General features: G+C 39.7%; 2 protein-coding genes across 4 annotated transcripts in view; one reads left to right on the top strand and one right to left on the bottom strand.

Moving 5' to 3' along the window:
* Positions 1-4,263, bottom strand: part of LOC310729677 (uncharacterized protein) — a 298,178-nt gene extending 293,915 nt beyond the window's left edge. For both annotated transcript variants that reach the window (XM_083548142.1, XM_083548144.1), the window contains exon 1: positions 3,859-4,263. The gene's annotated coding sequence lies outside the window, so the exon portion shown is untranslated. The remainder of the gene's footprint in view (positions 1-3,858) is intronic.
* A 263-nt stretch (positions 4,264-4,526) lies between these two features.
* The window catches only part of dchs1a (dachsous cadherin-related 1a), a 127,583-nt gene continuing 116,916 nt past the window's right edge, over positions 4,527-15,193 (top strand). The window contains exon 1 of one of the 2 annotated variants that reach the window (XM_083547709.1): positions 4,527-4,958. The gene's annotated coding sequence lies outside the window, so the exon portion shown is untranslated. The remainder of the gene's footprint in view (positions 4,959-15,193) is intronic. The other variant, XM_083547708.1, reaches the window with a different exon arrangement.

Genomic DNA, 15,193 nt, shown 5'->3' with positions numbered 1-15,193 from the left:
CAACCTACCTACTGAGTTCCTTCAGTGTGCAAGTGTGCAAGTGTACCGAAAAGAATTGATTACTGTTTTTTTCAGGTTAAGATGGTCACAGCAAAGATTGATTTTATTTGGATTTCTCTTCTGTTCAATTTTTTTTTTACGCATTCTCACTTCACAGCATTTTTTTCAAAAGTGGCAATGAACTTTTGGTCTTTATTAACTCCTACATCCCAGAATAAACCCCATAACACCTGCTAGATAAACTCTGACCCATTTGTCTAGACATTACAATCTTGTCAACGTCACTTAAATCCTTACATTTACCTATTTTTCATACTTCCAACACAAGTTCGAGGGTTGACGGTTCACTTGCTTTCAAATTATATACTGACAATAAAGTTGATATAATTTATAATAATGTAGTATAATCAAGTTTATGATATTTCTGCTTATTGTTACTTTATACTTAACTGCCTTGTGAATAGTGTGTGTAGTTGTCTAGTTTACATGTGTATCTACTGTCTTCCTCTGTTGTGTATTTTCACATTGTGTATTCGTGCCAATTGTATAACACAATTGCACTAGAATAGTGCATCCATCCATCCATCTATCCATCTATCTATCTATCTATCTATCTATCTATCTATCTATCTATCTATCTATCTATCTATCTATCTATCTATCTATCTATCTATCATGTCTGTCAATCACTTTCTATCTATCTATCTATCTATCATGTCTGTCAATCACTTTCTATCTATCTATCTATCTATCTATCTATCTATCTATCTATCTATCTATCTATCTATCTATCTATCTATCTATCTATCTATCTATCTATCTATCATGTCTGTCAATCACTTTCTATCTATCTATCTATCTATCTATCTATCTATCTATCTATCTATCTATCTATCTATCTATCTATCTATCTATCTATCTATCTATCTATCTATCTATCATGTCTGTCAATCACTTTCTATCTATCTATCTATCTATCTATCTATCTATCTATCTATCTATCTATCTATCTATCTATCTATCTATCTATCTATCTATCTATCTATCTATCTATCTATCTATCTATCTATCTATCTATCATGTCTGTCAATCACTTTCTATCTATCTATCTATCTATCTATCTATCTATCTATCTATCTATCTATCTATCTATCTATCTATCTATCTATCTATCTATCTATCATGTCTGTCAATCACTTTTTATCTATCTATCTATCTATCTATCTATCTATCTATCTATCTATCTATCTATCTATCTATCTATCTATCTATCTATCTATCTATCTATCTATCTATCTATCTATCTATCATGTCTGTCAATCACTTTCTATCTATCTATCTATCTATCTATCTATCTATCTATCTATCTATCTATCTATCTATCTATCTATCTATCTATCTATCTATCTATCTATCTATCTATCTATCTATCTATCTATCTATCATGTCTGTCAATCACTTTCTATCTATCTATCTATCTATCTATCTATCTATCTATCTATCTATCTATCTATCTATCTATCTATCTATCTATCTATCTATCTATCTATCTATCTATCTATCTATCTAGAAAAAAATACAATGTATTACAGTTTTTCTCAGTTATTTTGGAGCATTTCTCGAATCATCCTTAAGATTAGCAAATCAGTAATTCTCAAAACAATGTGAACAAACAGCCCATTACATTGGATTTCTTGCAAAAGCCTGTTATTTGCTCAAAATCCTTAGTACTTCTCTCAAAAGTAAGTATTTGTGTCAATGAACATGTCATTACCATCAAAATAACAAGACCTTTTATCATTGTTTACAAACAAGATAGTCAAAATGTTGTCATTTTTTCAATCTGAAAATGCTTTATTTTAGTATTTCTAGATGTAAACTATGTTTTGGATTACAAGTATTGAAAATGCACGAGGCTGAATTGGCAACTATGAATTTAAACAGCACAAATTTACACATTACTGTATGTGGGATATTGATTGTAAGAGACTGGACAGGATTCACACTTTTTTTTAATGTTTCTTAATTAGTGGACTGACAAAAAAAATTACAATATAATGTCATTGTGATAGAAAATAAAAAGACACAAATTAAAAATTCCAAAAGGTAAACATAGGAAACACTTCTTAGGCAGAACTGCGCATGCTGCACTATACAGTGTAATCACTCTCTCCCAGGGCCGCTGGAAGTCATTTTGAACAGGGGGTGCTGTGAATTTTTTTTATTTATTTTTTTGGACAAAAAACCTATGAGCCTATGGGCCTATTTAGAATACATTTTAAAAATAAATAACATAGGGCTGTGACGATGGCAGTTTTTTTACCACCGCGGTGGTAGTGGACCAAATACCGGCGGTGTTGCGGTGGTTGGGGGGTTGTTTTAAAATCAATAAATAAAAGACAAAGAAACAACACACTAAAGCCTGTAAAGCATTGAAATAAATATCAGTAAATACTGGTAACTTACATAATATAATAAAGTTGAATCCATTTAAAAAAAACAAAAAAAAACCCAAAACAGTTTTTTATTTCCACACAAAGACGCGTTATAGCCTCCCGCTCTGCGCTTTGAGAGGGATGTGGAACACGAGCAGGAAAGAGAGCACCGATCTCTTTTTCTGATATCTTCATGTTGTTGTAAAAGGTATGAAGAGCTAATTTGATCTTCCACAAGGGCAAGGCATTTAGGCTATGTGTGCGCGCTGCCAGAGAAAGCCAAACTAAAATCACCCGCGCGTGTGAAACGCGCTTTACAAATGAACTTGACGCGCCTTACCAATTATCATATGTCTAATTAATAACAAGCACAAACTGTAGGCTATTAAAAAGAATTTGACTTGCAAGTAAAAATGTAGGCTATCTGTACAGCGTTTTTTCTACTTTACCACAGTAAAGAATACGAAAATAATCGACCTAAAAGCGAACAAATGGAAGAAACGTTTAATCCCCTTTGGAGACGCGAGTGAAGATATGGGAAAAGAAAAAAGAGATTCCATGCAGGGATGAGACACTATTTTTGAATATTCAATTAGTTGATTTAAATATAGAATATCTAATGTTCTAATGTCTGTTGTGCGATCATTCTCTAAAATAAAATGTCCATGTTCTGGTGCTGTAACCAGAGGGTGACGCTGCCAATAACACACATAGTCACAAAGAACCGGCAAAAGTAATGATTATGAATCTGTCAAATATAGCAAGGAGACATTTGAATTTAAAGTGGGGTTTTTTTGTGTGTCAGTGTCGGGCTGCAAAGATGAAGCTGACGATGCTCACTCTTCATCTTCGCAGTGAACGCGCCTATAGAGAGAAGTGCACACTTAATACGGAATTATGTAATTATGCATATGCTAGTCGGTTTATTTTCGTTTTGAATTGTTTTGTTTAAAAGTAGACAATTCAAGCTTTCTATATAGAAAAACTAATGGAATATTTTTATCATTTCCTAAAATATTCATAAGGAATTTATAAATTGTGCAAAATATTTTTAATAGGCCTACATTAAAAAAAAATCTTTCTCTCGCCAATAGGGGGTGCTGCAGCACCCCCACTTCCTGCGGCCATGGTCTCTACCCCCTGACGTCCCGGTCTGTCGGGCCTCAGATTTTCATCCACATCACAACAGATATCATCCCTTGCAATACCATTGTGAGACCATGATTGACAACATGGTCCACAATAGTGGCTCTAATTTCATCTGAAATATGTCGATGTCTCTGGCCTCTTCCTCTTCCTCTTCCTCTATTTTGCCTCCTTACCCTTCCAGCATGCATCCTTATTCTTGGCTCTTGACCATGTTCATTTCCTAGTTGTTCATCCATTTCCAAGTTTGTGTTTTGCTCTTTTTATATACACTCACCAAGTGAAGGTTCACGAGATTCAGCCTTGACCTATTTTAGAGAACTAGTTGATTATTGGTTGATCTGAAAGTGAACACGCCCCTTCATTAGTGACATTCAAGGTTCATCTGCACAATTCATCAAGACACATTTACCCAAAAAAGTTTAATAGAACTGTGAAGAAGAAGAGCTTGACAAATTGTGACAACTGGTTTAACATTTTGCATTGAATGACTTATGCAATGAACTGGTGCCTAAATGTTTTGGGGGTTAAGACCATTTAGGTGAAACCAGTATAATACATTTTGATCAACATGACATAAACAACTGATAATGTAGGTAACAACAGACACTTGTACACAATCGATTAAATGATGTACAAAAGCATTCGCAATTTGATCAAAGCAACGAGAAATGTTCTTATGATGAGCACAAGTGACAAAATGAAGTGGAGGCTAAACAAGTAGTTTAAAAAATTTCTAAAAGTTTAAAAGTTTATTTACTCTTTGGATATTAGTCATTTCCTTCTCATGCAGATTGGGGGCACCAAAGTCTGTTAGAACCTGAGTGAACCTCCTCCTCTTCCTCATGGAAAGTGAGAGCGAGAGCGACGGGGGGCGTGGCTACGGGCCCGCACGTGGCTCTGAAATGATTGAAATGAAAACATGGGCGTGGTTTGGAGTCGGAGTGGGCGGAGTCTTGAGCGCGTCCACTGAAGTGTGGAGTATAGAGTTGGATGCTGGAGAGGTTTGTGGAAGCGGGCAAGCAGCACTTGGAGGGGGAAATCCGTGCAGAAAGCTGAGCAGATCCTCACACACACACACACACCCACACACACACACACACACACACACACACTGACAACTGGAAACTCTACACACACACACACACACACACACACACACAGACTCATACAAAGAGACCTGGAATGTTTTTTCACCATCACACACACGCACACATACGTGGAGAAGATCGGGAGATGGATATTATTTAAAAGGATACTGTTTCAGCATCGCATTCTTTCTTCTATTCCTCTTACCTGAGTGAGAAGAGTTTCTGGTGCACAGTGATTTTTTTGGGGGGGATAATCAGCCTCAGTTCAAACCAGGAGCAGATGAGTGTAAGTACCACTGAGCACACTGTGGTGTGTGTGTGTGTGTGTGTGTGTGCGTGTGTGTGAGACAGAGTGTGAGATTGAGTGTGTGTGCACACATGTGCAAGTACCTCTGCAGATGTGTAAAAACTTTCTGCTGCCTCTGGAAATAGTACTATTGTTAGTGTTAAATAAATAAATAAATAAATAAATAAATAAATAAATAAATAAATAAATAAATGTATCTATTCATCCGTTCATTAATGAATGCATGCATTAATTTTGACTCTGATGTCATGCAGTTATCATCAAGTCTTTTCCTCTTAAAGATCTTGTGTTTGGGAATCAGAATCAGCATCACACAGTGAACCGTCTGCTTTTTTTAATTTTAATTTTAATTTTTTTAGAAACCCACTGTTTTTAGGCATCTTAAAAGATAAATAATCAAAACAAACAAATAAATAAAATCATTAACAGACTTCGAGGCATCATGAACACGGGTTTGTTTATTTATTTTTTTTGCTGCTTGCATTCTATTTATTTATTTATTTATTTATTTATTTATTTATTTATTTATTTGCGCCATTGCTGCACTTCGAGTTAATTACCAAATTATCAATTGTCAATTGTTCATCAGATCAACCATAAATCTATATCCTTTAGTTGATTTCTGGTGTTTGTCAGTGTTTAGAAAAAAGTGTTTAGTGAATAAAATGTCAAACAGTGTAAGAATGTCAGAACATCGCCTCATATTTAACACCTAATTTTACCCTCGCAATGTAATGAATTAAATCATTTCTATCCTTTCCTCCATAAACCTTCATGTTTGTGTGTATTGTGTATTCTCATCACTTGCTTTTTTCCTTTTTTTCCTCGGACAAACTTGCACCCAAGTGCACCATGTATTCAGAATTTGACCATTTGTTTTTTTTTCCCTCTTTTTTTCCCTTTTAAATATAGATATTAGAGAGTTACTTCTATGCACTGTGACTGTATATTCTTTATATTATTCGTTCTTTTTCCCCCCCAAATGGCTGGATGTCTGAGACTGAAATGCCTGCAGGTGATGTGTGTATTCTGAGCATTGTCCCTTTTTTTCCTCCATTTTTTTTCCAAGCTAAAGTGCTTAGAAAAGTGAAGTGTATTCTGGCCATCTTTTCATTTTCCCCTTTTTTTCCATTCTTTTTTCTCTGAAAGCTCGATGATTTCAGAGTGAAGTGCATACACGACTACTCTCATTCATTTTTCTTCACCCCCCCCTCATTTTTTTTCTATGAAATCTAGATGTTGGACAGGGAATTACATGCAAGAGCACTGTGTATTCTAAGCATTGTGTATTTTTTTTGTCTTTCATTCCCTGCAACCCCCAGCCCTCCTTCAATCTGCTTTTTTTTTTAAAAAGAGTGAATTGCATGTATATTTTTTGCTCTTTTTTTTTCCCTCTTAAAAAAAAAACAAAAAAAAAAAACGCTTGGTTGAGAATGAATTACATGCCAGAGTGCTGTTCCTTTATTCCTACAATTAACCCCCCCCCACCCCCCTTTCCCTCCTTGCTTTCTCTGACCACATCTTCATCATTCCACCCCCCCCTTTCTTAATCTTTTCTTCTTTTCCCATCAAAAACCTTATGTTTTGAGAGTGTATTATTTTTCTGACCTTTTATTTTTATTTATTTTTTTTTACTTTTTGCTTTTCCAAAAGCTGAATGTTTGAGAGGGAATGCACGCAGGAGCACTGCTTATTATGGCTTTTTTAAAAAAAAATTTTTATTGACTGAATTGCTGCCAGTCTCAGTGTTTTTGCTGCTTCTTCACTATGTTTATGTAGCACAGTGTGTACATGACCAGTGTGGGGCTTTCCACAAGGTGGTAGCTCAGTGGTTAAGGCACTGGCTTACTGATCGAAACGTTGGGGGTTCAAGCCACTTTTGGGGCCCCTGAGCAAGGCCCTTAACTCTCAGTGCTCCAGGAGTGCTGTGTCATAGCTGACCCTGTGCTCTGACCCCAGCTGGCTTACTGATTGAAATGTTGGGGGTTTAAACCACTTTTGGGGCCCCTGAGCAAGGCCCTTAACTCTCAGTGCTCCAGGAGTGCTGTGTCATAGCTGACCCTGTGCTCTGACCCCAGCTGGCTTACTGATTGAAATGTTGGGGGTTTAAACCACTTTTGGGGCCCCTGAGCAAGGCCCTTAACTCTCAGTGCTCCAGGAGTGCTGTGTCATAGCTGACCCTGTGCTCTGACCCCAGCTGGCTTACTGATTGAAATGTTGGGGGTTTAAACCACTTTTGGGGCCCCTGAGCAAGGCCCTTAACTCTCAGTGCTCCAGGAGTGCTGTATCATAGCTGATTCTGTGCTCTGACCCCAGCTTCCTAACATCGCTGGGATGTGTGAAGAAAGAATTTCACAGTGCTGTAAAGTACACGTGATAAGTCTAAAGTACTTCTTTCTTTCTTTCTTTCTTTCTTTCTTTCTTTCTTTCTTTCTTTCTTTCTTTCTTTCTTTCTTTCTTTCTTTCTTCAGAAGCCATAATTGTGTTGTTGTTTTTTTTTTTTTTTTTTTGATAAGAGACTATTTCAGATCTTGCTGGATTCTTATACACTATGGCCTACACAATTGCAGTTTTGGAAAGTGGAGTATTTTTAGTAAACCACCCACGTCAAGGGATACCCACACACACGTGGAATAACAGTGTCTCTCATTTCATGAATTTCCCAGCCGTCATGCCTGTGCATATAGATTCGCCCCTTCTTTCTACAATACGTTTTTTTGTCAAAATGTTGGTCATGGGCTGGTTTTGTGTGCGTGTGAAATTTTCCATGAGTGGAATTCTTTTGTTTTTGCTATGGGTCAGTGCCACGTTGAGGCTCTTTCACACCACATTCCAAATCATCCTCCGAGGGTTACCATAATTAATATTCATTACAGTAGCAGCGGCGTGCCCGTGCACCAGGAGTGTGTTTTCTTTAACTAATGAATTCTGGTTACTATAACTCCAACGTCTCATTGAAAACGTTTCTAAGGGCCCGCTCCGTGCATGACTTGGCTACTGTTTTCTCTTGACATTTTTTTTTCTTTTTTAGGCCTACTAGAAAGAGGCAGTCCAGCCCGATTCCCCCCCCTAGCAACCTTAGATAATTTGTCAAATGCCAAACATTTGCTCGGTTCTTTTTTCGGCTTGTGATTCACACAGCTCGTGCGTCATACCCCGTTCGCTTTTGCGCAACGACTTTTCTATACGACTGAAAAACGGCGCGCTGGAGCGTCGATTCATTAGCGTGATGATCTTTTAGGGAGAACCGAGCGCTCGAATTCAGAGAACATAATGCAGATTGCAGCTAATCGATCAGTAAATCTCAACTCTCGAAGGAAAATTTCGGGGGTTCGGTAGAGAGTGCCAAATCGTCGAGAATGCTTTTTTTATTTTCTTCTTTGTAAAATCTAGAGAGTTTCTAAAGAAAACAGGCGAAGCATGGATGCTCTGAGTCGACGCCTGGCTTTCAAGACAATCCAGAGATTATGTCAGTAGACACTCTTCCCTGTAGAGTAGTAACTCATTCCTCAACTCTTGCCTCAGGTGAACTGTGTTCACTTGGAGCACTAAAAGACAGTCATTACAACTACTTTCAGAACTTTACATCACTCAGGATTTTTTTGGCTTCAATCAGGGACGTCATCGACGACATCTGATCTCCTCCAATCCTGCCAGATTGCGCCATTCTTTAATGAATCATGTCATTATCATCATCATACCTTGTGAAGTCTTGCCAAAATGGTTACTATAGAAATGTTGCGAGTGTGCACTGGATACCAGATGGCCGTTGCCCTGAGTTTCTAATTAAAATCTACCTGTGCATATGGTTTCCGGCCAAACTGAACTCCACTTGGCCACTGGCATTTTATCGCCCCGGCGTCATCGCGGTCCGCTTTTTTTTGCGACTGCGATCCAGAGGCCGTTTCCTCTGCCGACTTCTTGTTCTGCAATAAATCAAGATAAACCCCGGTGTACGTGTAGCTCTGGAGATGGTCAAGCACAACAAAGATATGTTCCCAGGTGATAAAGAACATAAACGCGATAGCTATCGGAGTAGAGTGCGTGCTAATTGTTTCCCTCGTGTCCCGAGGCGCAGGCTCAAGAACAGGAACTAATGAAACATGTTTCTGCTCGCACGCCGTTTTGATTTATTTCGCAGTAGGTGCAACTATTGGGAAAGTCCACTTCTCCATATGGCTAGGGAGATAGCAGGAACGATACATCCTATAGATACGATGAGCGACCAGGCTGCGTTCCATAAAAAAAAAAAAATTGCACGCGGTGAACTCCGTAAACTCTGGACTCAACTCTTTCGCTCGGAGCCGCCAGATGTTTCCAATCAGTGCAGCGTAACTGAAGCTGTGTCAGCCGGTGTCATGTTCAAAGGCCCCTGCAGCACGCGTAGTGCCTTGTTTTTTTCCAAGCCTTCCTCCATAAACAGTTCAACAAACACACACGCCGGGACGGTGGCTGTGGGAAAGAGCTGATCACCGGCCGGTGGATAAACCGTGAAGAGGGGCGCTGTTATTTATTATGTTTTCCGTGCGTGTTAGGGTGTATTGTAACACACCGAGAGAGTGCCAGTGTGTTTTTCTTCGGCCTTATCGGCTCCTGTGGATCTCAAGCTATTCGTCAGGCTTATTTCATCTGCAGGAAACGCATCTTCCCAGCGACGGCGTATTTACGCTCGCTGTTAAATGCTACTTCGTGTCATCGGATGTTTGCAAGTAAAATGAGTAGAAAACAGTAGGCTGTAATTGTGATGTCCTGCACCAGCTGAGCTCTTCGTTGAAGTGAGTGCAGGTGTTTTGTCTATCCTCCTGACACTCCATTAGTGTAAAGTACCGAATAAATCAGTCAGGGGCGTGCTCTTTTAGAAAAAAAAAGAATCAACAACAGGGTGGTGTGAATTACTTTTACCAAACTAAGACCTTTATTCTATTAACAGATAAGGGGTTACTGATCAGAAGTTTGGGGCTTCAAGCCTTAGACTCGCCAAGCTGAAACTCTAAAAAGCTAACCCTCCCTGCTCTAGGGGGCGCTGTAACTTGGCTGATCCCCGCTTAGTAACATCACTAGTGAAGAAAACATTTTACTGTGCTGTTAATGTGCATGTGACGAGTAAAAAAAAAACAACTATTAGCAATGTTATCAACTTCTTCTTCTTCTTCTTCTTCTTCTTTCGGCTGCTCCCATTAGGGGTCGCCACAGCGGATCATCCGTCTCCATACCACCCTGTCCTTTACATCTGCCTCTTTCACACCAACTACCCGCATGTCTTCCCTCACCACATCCATGAACCTCCTCCTTGGCCTTCCTCTTTTCCTCCTACCTGGTGGCTCCATCTTCAGCATTTTTCTACAAATATAATTCATGTCCCTTCTCTGTCCAAACATGTCCAAACCATCTCAATCTCGCCTCCCTCACCTTGTCACCAAAACATCCTACATGTGCTGCCTCTAATAAACTTATTTCTAATCTTGTCCATCCTCGTCACTCCCAACGAAAACCTTAACATCTTCAGCTCTGCTACCTCCAGCTCCACCTCCTGTCTTTAACTCAATGCCACTGTCTCTAATCCATACAACATCGCAGGTCTCACCACAGTCCTATAAACTTTCCCTTTCATTCTTGCAGATACCCTTCTATCACAAATCACTCCTGTCACTCTTCTCCACCCACTCCACCCTGCCTGCACTCTTTTCTTTACTTCTCTAACACACTCTCCATTACTTTGCACTGTTGACCCCAGGTACCTGAACTCCTCCACCTTCTCCACCTCTTCTCCCTGCAACCGCATCACTCCACTGCCCTCCCTCTCATTCACACACATGCACTCTGTCTTACTCCTACTGACCTACATTCCCCTTCTCTCCAGCGCATATCTCCACCTCTCCAGGCTCTTCTCAACCTGCTCTCTACTCTCACTACAAATCACAATATCATCTGCAAACATCATAGTCCAGGGAGACTCCTGTCTGACCTCGTCCGTCAACCTGTCCATCACCACTGCAAACAGGAAAGGGCTCAGGGCCGATCCTTGATGCAGTCCAACCTTCACCCTGAACCAGTCTGTCGTACCTACTGCACACTTTACTGCCGTCACACTGTCCTCATACATGTCCTGCACCACCCTCACATACTTCTCTGACACACCTGATTTCCTCATACATACGTCGTACGCTTTCTCTAAATCCACAAATACACAATGCAATTCATTCTGTCCTTCTCTATACTTCTCCATCAACATCCTCAAAGCAAATAAGGCATCTGTGGTGCTCTTCCTCGGCATGAAACCATACTGTTGCTCACAGATGGTCACCTCTTCTCTCAGCCTGGCTTCCACTACGCTTTCCCATAACTTCATGGTGTGACTGATCAACTTAATTCCCCTGTAGTTACTGCAGGTCTGCACATCTCCCTTATGCTTAAAGATCGATACCAGCACACTCCTTCTCCATTCCTCAGGCATCCTCTCCCCTTCCAGAATCCTGTTAAACAATCTGGTTAAAAACTCCACTGCCATCTCTCCTAAACATCTCCACACTTCTATTAGCAATGTTATCAACTATAAACTATTAACTATAAACTCAGTGATCAACATCAAGTCAAGTCAAGTTTATTTCTATAGCGTTTTTCACAACAGACATTGTCTCAAAGCAGCTTTACAGAAATTAACAGTTAAGATGAATGGTGTGTATTTATCCCTGATGAGCAGCCGTGGAGACTGTGGCAAGGAAAAACTCCCTTAGATGTTATGAGGAAGAAACCTTGAGAGGAACCAGACTCAAAAGGGGAACCTATCCTCATTTGGGTGACATCAAGAGTTTGATCATAAATCTTTCAACAATACAGAACACTGGAGAGAGAGATATAACATGAGCACTGGAGTATAAGATTATAAGTAATGATCTTTCTACAGTCTTATACAGTCTTTACGGTTATAAAACTAGGAGCTACTGAGCTCAACATTTGTGATCATCACAGATCCAGCACCAGCTTCTCCATGCCAGAGCCTTTAAACACTCCAGGAGGTCTAATGTCAAAACTCCACACATTTAGTGGGATCCAATTGGCACTGGTACGTCCCTAGATGGTACGGATGTTTGCGAGTTCGGCATCTACTTCTTCAAAGGTCCATAATCTTCATGAGGTGGGAACGTGACTTGAGCTGGCCAAACCTCAGGATGCCTCGGGATGGGGAGAGAAAGAGAAGCATGGCTTCATCAATTTACTGTTTGTTTATGTCGTCATGGGTGTGTTTTGTCATGTAATGGAGGAAAAGGCGGATGCAAATGCAGAATCTAGTTTTATTTTGAAACCAAAAAAGAACAAAAAGATTTTTGAAACAAACCAAAAGCACAAAAAAGAAAAAAAAGTGGAAGACAAAGACAAACATGTGACAGTGAAAGAGTGCTGTAAAAGGTGGGACTTATATACATGTGCTAATCAATGAAGGAACGGGTGTGAGCGATTAGTGACATGGGACAGTCTTGTAAATGTCCGGTTGCTGATGGGAATTGTAGTCAAGGGTATTACAACATCCACGAGACAAAAAAAGCCTTAATTACAGGAGCACTAAGCACTCGTTTTCTCCGCAGTTTTTCTTGTTTTTTTCTTCATGATCTAAATATGCTAATATATTAATGTAGATTGTTAAAGAGAAACCATAAATTGAACAAAAGTTGCACTCATCACTGCACAACTCAACAATAATGGAACTGTAATAAATGGACATTCGGTGCCATCCAGATGTTCCCTTTTGAGTCTGATTCCTATCAAAGTTTCTTTTCCATATCAGGGAGTTTTTCATTCAACAAGACTCAAGGGGGAACCCATCCTCAGCTGAGTTGCACCGAAAGTCCATTTATTGCAGATATACGATGTTGTGGGGTAGAGTGATGGTGATCAGAAGCGAACTGTAGTCCAGAGTCGATGTAGCAGACTGTTGACATTAACTACAGTCCAAATCCATCCTTAAAGCTCTCGTTCTTACTCCAGAATTTCAAGTAACCACCCAAGGCGTTGATGAGAAACCATCCCAAGAAACCATCGAAAAGAACACTATCCAGAGGCAGGCCTGGATAAAGTAGGAAGATCCACAGAGGGAGGAGGGGCACTCAATAGGGATAGAATTATAATTATAAAGAACAAACTTGTAGGCACCAATCTTATACATTATTTCTTTTGCTTTGAGACACTATCCATCGTTAAAAAAGTTCATTCACAAATGAAAATTAATTACATTGATTTTGAAGACTTTCCTGTGGTGGGAAACCTATATATTTTTTTTATTTCTAAAATGGCCATAGTGTGGCTGAAATATCAGTTACTCAACGTCAAAGTTTTAGTGTTCCTTTTATTAATCTATATATAATTAAATTCCAAAATACCCTCAGTAACAAACATCTGTGCATCCTTAGTAATCTGAGGTACCGCTTGTGAGCAAAGTATGTGTGCAAATGATGGAAGGCTTTTGGTATCTTCTTCTTTCTTCTTGTTATCTGCTGCTCTCGTTAGGGGTTTCCACAGGGGATTATCCGTCTCCATATCACTTTGTCCTGCCTCTTTTCAACTACCTGCATGTCTTCCCTCACCACATCCATAAACCTCCTCCCTGTCCTTCCTCTTTTCCTCCTTTCTGGTGGCTCCATCATCAGCATTCCTCTACCGATATACCCCATGTCCCTCCTCTGCACATGTCCAAACACCTCCCTCACCTTGTCCCCCAAAACGTCCTACATGCGCTGTCCTTCTAATAAACTCGTTTAGATTCCTGTGAATCCCAATGAAACCTCAACATCTTCAGCTCTGCTACCTCCAGCTCCAACTTCTGTCTTATACTCAATGCCACTGTCTCTAAACCATACAACATCTCAGGTCTCACCACAGTTCTATAAACTTTCCCTTTCACTCTCACAGATACTCTTCTATCACAAATCACTCCTGCTATCACTCTTCTCCACCCACTCCACCCTGCCTGCACTCTTTTCTTCACTTCTCGAACACACTCTCCATCACTTTGCACTGTTGACCCCAGTTACCTGAACTCCTCCACCTTCTCCACCTCTTCTCCCTGCAACCGTATGGGATGCTTTAGTATAGTTAAATAAATAAACAAGCAATCAAGCTGTTGTAGTGGCTCTAATGAGGAATTATAGGAATATTTCTGTGTTGGTTTACTGGAAGCAGAAGCATTTCTCACTGCAACAGAGATTTCTCTTGTTCTTGACTATCTTTTTAACATTTGTCCAGCTCTCCCTGATATAACTTGATGCCCTACCTCTGGATAGGGTTTTTTTTTATTTGCAGCTGAGGGTGGTTCCACACAAACAGCCTGAAGATCCATGAAGTTACTGAGCAGGTTAAGGACTACAGTAGGACAGTTTTGCATTTAAGCACCCATCATTGAACAGTTTACCTCAAGCAGTGATGGAACCATAATGAAGGACAGGACATTTAGATGAGGATGGGTTCCGTTCTGAGTCTGGTTCCTGTCAAGGTTTCTTCATCATACCACCTCGGAGAGATTTTTCTTACCTGTGCTATCTCTGTTTTGCTCACTAGGAAGAAACTTATAAGGACTAAATATATTTGTAAGCTATTTATTGCTGTAAAGCTGCTTTGAGACATTGTTAAAAGTGCTATACTAATAAAAATAGAATAGAATAAAATTGAATTGAGTTGAAGACTGCAGATCAGAGAGCTCAGTGAGGTTGTTATGCTCCACTCAGCTGACCTCACCACCCTCTGGAGAGCTCACCTGTCCTGCTTGGTTCTGTTATAACCCAAATATTACTGTGATGCTTTCTGCCAAGAAGCAATTCCAACCAAGCCACACCAGATTCCACCTGTTTAGATCTTCATTAGGTCAGGTGTGACTCTTGTTTCATTGGAATGAAAACCCACACGGGCCCTTTGTGGAAAAGATTAGACACTGCTGGCTTAAATACTTTAAACGCAAAGTGGTAAAGATGCTGATGGGCCTTCTTCACCAAGCTGGTAATGTGCCAGTGGCATAACATGAGATAAACAGCAAGGTATCAGAACCTCTCAGTCCACTGGGGAATTCAGTGGCCGGTTCTCTGATGCTTTGTACTGAAGTCCTCTGTAATCTGCCATATATGTATAAAAGTGATAAAAAAATTGAAGTTATACAGTATTAGCCATAAAATACTTATTCCTACAGTCATCTGTACCATTCTACATGGAACTTGAAGAATCTTGTTCAT

The sequence above is a fragment of the Silurus aristotelis genome (genome assembly GCF_946808225.1).
Source record: "Silurus aristotelis genome assembly, chromosome: 8".
In the NCBI taxonomy this organism is placed as follows: Eukaryota; Metazoa; Chordata; class Actinopteri; order Siluriformes; family Siluridae; genus Silurus; species Silurus aristotelis.
Note: the sequence above shows the minus strand (reverse complement) of the source record. Positions and strands in the feature narration are given on the sequence as shown.